This window comes from Centruroides sculpturatus, unplaced genomic scaffold (assembly GCF_000671375.1).
Source record: "Centruroides sculpturatus isolate CEXI.00-Female unplaced genomic scaffold, Cexi_2.0 scaffold44, whole genome shotgun sequence".
Lineage (NCBI taxonomy): Eukaryota > Metazoa > Arthropoda > Arachnida > Scorpiones > Buthidae > Centruroides > Centruroides sculpturatus.
In genome coordinates, this window is record NW_019384307.1 from 113,333 (window position 1) to 120,455 (window position 7,123).

At 35.1% G+C, this 7,123-nt stretch overlaps 1 protein-coding gene across 1 annotated transcript in view; it reads right to left on the reverse strand.

The window, feature by feature from the left end:
* The window catches only part of LOC111619770 (regulator of nonsense transcripts 2-like), a 56,604-nt gene extending 51,192 nt beyond the window's left edge, over positions 1 to 5,412 (reverse strand). The window contains exon 1 of the mRNA XM_023361589.1: positions 5,202 to 5,412. The gene's annotated coding sequence lies outside the window, so the exon portion shown is untranslated. The remainder of the gene's footprint in view (positions 1 to 5,201) is intronic.
* Between the last annotated feature and the right edge of the window lie 1,711 nt (positions 5,413 to 7,123).

Below are 7,123 nucleotides of genomic sequence, written 5' to 3' on the forward strand. Positions count from 1 at the left end.
GTCCAAATTCAATACGAACGTTTGTTTCTTGAAAATTTGATCACGATTTAAATATAGTATTTACTTTTAATATTACCGATATGCCATCGAAAAAAAAAAGTGTTGTATTATCATTAAAAAACAAATTAAAGTATTTGTTTCGATTATCCGGATTTTTCCTTATCTGGACTACCTTCATCCCCAATTAGTCCGGATAATCGAGGTTCTACTGTATCATATAACTCTCTTACAAAGATTTAATTGCAATGTTTTGCACTGTTGCCAATTTCTATCAATCAAACCAATTACAGTAGAGCGTGGATTATCCGAAAGTCAATTATCTGAAATGTCAATTATCCAAAAGGATTTCAGTCAGCAAATTTAAATTTTCGCCAGTGCTGTGGCGCTGCAATCTTTGGCTATGTCTTGGCCTACTCAAATATTTTACGTTTTTGATACTAAATTAACTTCTGAAGTATAATTTTTATTGTTTTTATATTTTTCAATATATTTATTTTGTTTGTACAAAATAAAAAATAATTTTTAATGATACAATAGTCTTCGTTAGGCTTAACTTCGACGAAAATTCAACGCAAAGTGACACGCAATGGAGAAAAATTTCAACATGGGATAAATTAATATATTTTTTCGTACATAATCGGTTATCCAAAATATCGATTTTCCAAACAACCCCAGTCCCCAATTGATTTGGATAATCAACACTCTACTGTATAAATAATAAATCATTTACCTATTCACAACTAACTTAAATCTGGTAGAATACGAGTTCTTTTGAAAAAAAAAATATCATAGCATTAAATTTTTGAACCATTCAAAGTGTTTGCTTGAAGAAATTCAACCAAGACTTGGTAATTTAGTACTGAAAACACAGTTACACTTCAGAAATGAAGGGTGAGAACATAATGTTGAATATTCAGTAAAGAGTCATCCCCTACCTGTTGGCTAAATCCATGGTTCCCAATTAATGGTAAGCATAAATCTGGGGATACGCAAAATTGCATGAAGGGGTATGCGCAGCAATCTAAAATCGGTCGATTTAAAATTTAAATGCATGAGATGAAGCAATCAAAAAAATAATGGGTGGACCATCAAAAATTCGGCAATTTACAACATGATGTCAAATGCACAAATTCGTTTATTTATAACTAAAAATATTCTCGAAATTTCATCAAAAAAATGCATTTGTGACAATACCTAAATGAAATTCTTACGCAAGAAACAAAAATTGTACAATTAACACAATTTGTGTTAATTGTACAATTATCATTATCATCATGTCAGCGAAGCGGCAATAAAATATTTACTGCCATTTTGCACAACATACCTCTGCGAGAGCGAATTTTCAGCCATGACAAACATGAAAACTAAACATCGTCACCGACTTCAACTTGAAGATGACTTGAGACTGAAGCTGACCAAAATGCAACCAGATTTTACAAAGTTGTGCAAAGAAAATTGTGCACATTTGTCACATTAAAATTAAATAACCATATGTTATTTTCATTATTATTAGAATTGTATTTTAAAGGTAATAAATGTAAAAAAACTTATTCTATTTATCACTTGCTGTCTACCCACAGCTTCGCCCACATTATATCGAATTTTCTTGTGGGAGTAAGATATTTTCTTGCAGTAAAATGATTCCATGTCTAACATGTAGGCTATCTCTGTGCCAAATTTTATTAAAACCTGTTTAGTGGTTTAGACGTGAAAATGTAACAGACAGACAGAATTACCTTCGAATTTATAATATTAGCATGGATTAATATGAATTTCTGATATAAGGGGTACACAAGTTTGAGCTCTTTCTTGAGGTGGTATGCAGGAAAAACTAATTGAGAACTACTGATCTAGATGGAAGAGGATTGACATTAACTACTGAACAACAGTTGATGGCATTATGATTTTATGCCACCAAAGCTTCCAGAGGGTAGCTGATGGTCTTATCGGGATTCACTTCTCTATTTTATGCAGGTACCTATCAAACTACCATTAAATAAATTTTAAAAGATTTTTGTATAGTGATGGAAACATTTATAATAAGAATCAGGTCTTGTTTAACAAATAAGAATAAGGTTTTGCTGCGAGCACACCAACAAGGAAACGACGAAGAAAATTTGTTCAGTATCATCTCCCAAGCGGTTTTTTTTTTATCCACAGAATATGATTGTTGTGACCTTTCTCCTCAACTGCAAGATAATTTTTTATAATTTCTGCAAGGGCACTTTTTTCTTCTTCAGAAGAATTCTAGCATGATTTGAACACGTTTATTGCCATTTTTCTGACATCATAAACAAATGGCCTGATTGGTTAAATGACTCCTGAGAGGGGGGATAACAGTGAAGTAATAGCCAATGTTTTGCCAAAGTTCATTTAGACGGAATTCAGAAATAGATGATTGTCGTCTTTGCAACACATTTTAAACCATGGTTCAGACAACCAGTGTCTAGACACTGTTCAGCTGTTAAATGTCATTTAACATACACTGTCTCTGCAATTGGCTGTAAAAGTGTGACAGAACTCTAGTAATGTGAAATCAATGATCATTGCTGCATATGATTGTAATAGTGTTACCTTAACACACAAAGTGCTCTCTGGTAGAACTGTCAATGTACAATACTATGTACATTTCTTGCAACACAATCTGCTTACCATTTTGCATAACAAAAGTCTTTGTCATGTTTCAGCCATTGCAACACACTTGTTCTGTGTATGAGGATAAAAAATATATACACCCATACTCAACAGACATCAGTCCCTATGATTTCAGTTTATTTCCAAAGACTTCACTTTGGGATAATCCAGGAGATACTGTATGTCAGACTATTCTGTGATGAACATCAACAAATCTAGAGCTGCTGGTGACATCCTCCAATTTCCACTCTGATGACAGAGTGATAAACAATGCTAGAAATTGTACTGAATTGGTCCAAACCAATTCCTATGTAACATTCCATGTACTGTATTCACTTATTTCTCCTTATTAAATTACCAATTCTTATACTTTTACTTTCCATATAACTTTTCTATTTACATTTGCAAAACAGTGTAAAATCTATGATCTAATTTTCTTTAAAACAGTATTATTGATAAACATTAAATTAACGTTATACTATCTGGAACCTGTGACCAGTGCTCTACGCGTATATATAGTATATCGCTTGACAAACGTTTTCGAGCGATCCGTTCGCTCTTCCTCAGGTCAACTGAAAATTCCCCGGTCGGAGTGTATATTATTCGTTTGGATCGAGTGTCGGTTCCGACTGGGTGGGCCGTTTCTGGCATGTGCAGTCGTGTGGTGTGGGAGGAAACTGCGGGTTGGCGTCTAACAGCGATTGCCAGGCCAGAGACAGGGTTAGCTCTTCCTTCCGGTTAACGCAGGTGGCTAGCCGGCCGGCGTTGTAGATAGCCGCGGCCTCCAGCCACCTGAGATGCCGTTGGTGGGGCGTGTTGATGATGATAGTAACCTTCTCTAGTTGTGCCTCGATTTCGGGATCTGACGAATATGTGGCCAGGGCTGTGGTTAGACTCCCGTGTCGGATATCCGCTTAATGTTCACGCAGGCGGATATCCAACACGGGAGGCTAACCACAGCCCTGGCCACATATGCGTCAGATCCCGAAATCGAGGCACAACTAGAGAAGGTTACTATCATCATCAACACGCCCCACCAACGGCATCTCAGGTGGCTGGAGGCCGCGGCTATCTACAACGCCGGCCGGCTAGCCACCTGCGTTAACCGGAAGGAAGAGCTAACCCTGTCTCTGGCCTGGCAATCGCTGTTAGACGCCAACCCGCAGTTTCCTCCCCCACCACATGACTGCGCATGCCAGAAACGGCCCACCCAGTCGGAACCGACACCCGATCCAAACGAATAATATACACTCCGATCGGGGAATTTTCAGTCGACCTGAGGAAGAGCGAACAGATCGCTCGAAAATGTTTGTCAAGCAATATACTATATATACGTGTAGAGCACTGGTCACAGGTTCCAGATAGTGTAACGTTAATTTCACTCCAGTGCTGAAAGTAGGGCAGTTCCTATATTTTAAACATTAAATTTCCCATCCTAATTAGATAAGGATGTTATTTTTATATCAGATTTAAGAAAAGATTGCTATTTATTTTATATCATATATTTCCTCACTTTATAATAATAAAATGGTACAATTATACCTCTAAATGAGACAGTTAAGATCTTACCAGAGCTGTAGACCATATCCACAGGAGCAAAAAAGACAAAGGAATCATACCTCTATATGTGACTCTTCACCAGATACAGCCCCGAAATCAGCCACTTCCAGGAGCACATGATCGGCAGTCATATCACTCCACTAAGACTATTGTATTTAACTATTTAGCCCACATGACTATGCCAGCTTTGAGTAGCTCACTTGACTGTTTGTGGAGTACTTGATGTTATATAGTTTTAAGGGATGTGGGGGCTTAGGTACTCGCTATTTCTTTCACCAAAGCACACGATTACATGCAGAGCATCAGTCAACATTCGCTATCACTTGCCTCGACCAATGCGGACATGGAGAATAGGCAATACAGTAGTACCGGTTCACAATAAAAACTGACCTTTGAGGAGAACATATCATGAAGGGTTGCACTTATAGGTAAGGTTCCATTGGCTTTTTTGATCATATAGGGGGGTCTACAATTCTGAGGATGGCAAATCCCTCATTCAGAATTCACATCTTATCAATAAAATAAAAACTAACATTGGACAAATTTGGCAGATAAGAAATATTTTTTTCCCCAAGTAAATATTTTTAAAGTACTTTTTCAGTGTTTTTAATGATCATTACACAGTTCAGTTCATTTACTTAAATTCATTTTTAGATGAGAAAAGATAAGTTTTCCATTGCTATCACGATTTATCTTTATTTTAATTCTTAACAAATCATTCAGGTCCCTGCTAACCAAGCATTTTTCTAAAATTAATTATCAAATAGTGTGAATATAATGTAAAATTTCATAAAGAACAGACAAATAAAACTTTGTTATTAAAATATAGGAGTAGGAGGAATTCTGGATGTTGACAGCAGCAATTAGTAAAAGAAATTCTCGACAGTATGCTAACTACAAATTTACTTTAATGGCAAATCATGTTTGAAATATTTATTTACAGTTTTTTTTTTTTAATGTCAACTACAATAATAATAATTAAAATAAGAATTTTAGGCCTAACTCACCATACAAAGCATAAGTCCACGAACCATCATTCGCATTATAAACAACCACCAAACACATCTGTTCAATATTGATTAAATATTATAAACCATTTTTATTTTCCGACTTTATCTTACTAAAATATACGAAAAATAATCTTAAAAGTTATTCTGTCATTGAATATCTTAACCCCGTCGATAATCGAAACATTGAAACATTATGCCATCTATCGGATCTATAATGAAAAAAACAAAAAACAAGGAGGGAATGGAGAATCATCACATGCGATCGAATTTTAATAAAATAATTTATTTTAATTGATAATTTAAGCTTGCATTTATTAACAGTTTATTCAAATTTTAATTATTTTTAAAAATATTTTATAATAAAATGCTAAGGTGAATGATTTGTAATAACCTATATTCTATATACAGTATCCTGTTGATTTTTCGTGGATAATAGAATCTAGTATCTACTGTTTCTCAGCTATTCTATCAGATTCGGTGATGGAAAAGTGCATCTTTTGACTGTATTATCCACATTATGCTAATTCTTAACGAAATATCCACTAAAAATATATTATTTGACTTGATTCATATAAAAATATGAAATTTAATAGGGATCTACAGTAGGCTATTGTATTTCATGATGGCCCGGATGATCGAGTGGCTAATGTGACAGCTTATCTCTCTTGGAGACTTGAAATCGAATCCGGACGGGTCGAAAAACACTGGAATTTTTCAGGGGATGATCCGTCCAGATATTTCGGGCACCAGATTGTAGGCCTGGCCGAATGAGTTTGTTCATATCAATGCATAATGTAACCCATAATACAAAAAATAGCTCCCTTATTGCCCACGGGATGAAAGGAATTAAAAGATCTCTCGGGAAGCATCTCACGGCAGCTCGCCCGTGTGTCGCGTTGCCGTAACCAAGTACACCACACAAACCATATTTCAATATTTTGTGAATTGAAGCCAAAAGGTTGTAAGGAAGATTTTTTATGTTTCTTCTAATTCTATGTCATGACTTGGTGCATTTATCGACACTTGGCAAATAGTTTCATCAGCCACTTTTAATTCATACAGAAACGCGTTTCGGGCTTTCGCCCCTCTTCAGTGCGTTTCTGTATGAATTAAAAGTGGCTGATGAAACTATTTGCCAAGTGTCGATAAATGCACCAAGTCGTGACATAGAATTAGAAGAAACAAGAAGAAGAAGATACGGTTTCGACAAATAAATAAAAGATTTTTTATGTTTAATAAACTGACTATTAAGAATGAACTATTCTGGTGAATTTGCACATAAGAATTAAGAATTGATTGGCATTTAATTGAACATTATGCTTTTTGATTACAGGTAACCCCCGTATAACACGGTAGTCACGTTCCAAAAAATTGCCGTGTTATGCGAATCCGTGTTATGCGAAACAAAGAACTAGTACGAAAAAGAGGGTTAGGTTCCAAAAATTAAAACACATGCTAGTATACAGTATTTTCATAATTAAGATAAATATCTTTATTAAAATTTTCTTAAGTGATACATATTAATATAAATTAAACAATGTTTTCTTTGTCATCACTAAAAGCACTATTAACCGAGAGCGTTTTATTTTTGGTAAGTTATCGTTATCCTCTGAGCATTTTCTGCATTATTTTCAGATTCATGCTTTACCTTTCGCAAAAAGTGTATGTAATTTTAGATTGCTTGCTTCTAGTTAAAAGATCTTTATAAATTTCCTTATATGGTGCAAATTATGGAATAAGGGAACTTATGGAAGCACTTATGGAATAAGGGAAAAACATTCGGCAACACCAGAAGCAGAAGCGTCGAGATCTGGCAAAATTGAAACAATTTTCGCGAAGGACCATGTGTATGGAGACGAGAAAAGAAAATTTACACACTGAAGTACTAATAGTTCACGAAAATAATAATTTTCGTGAAC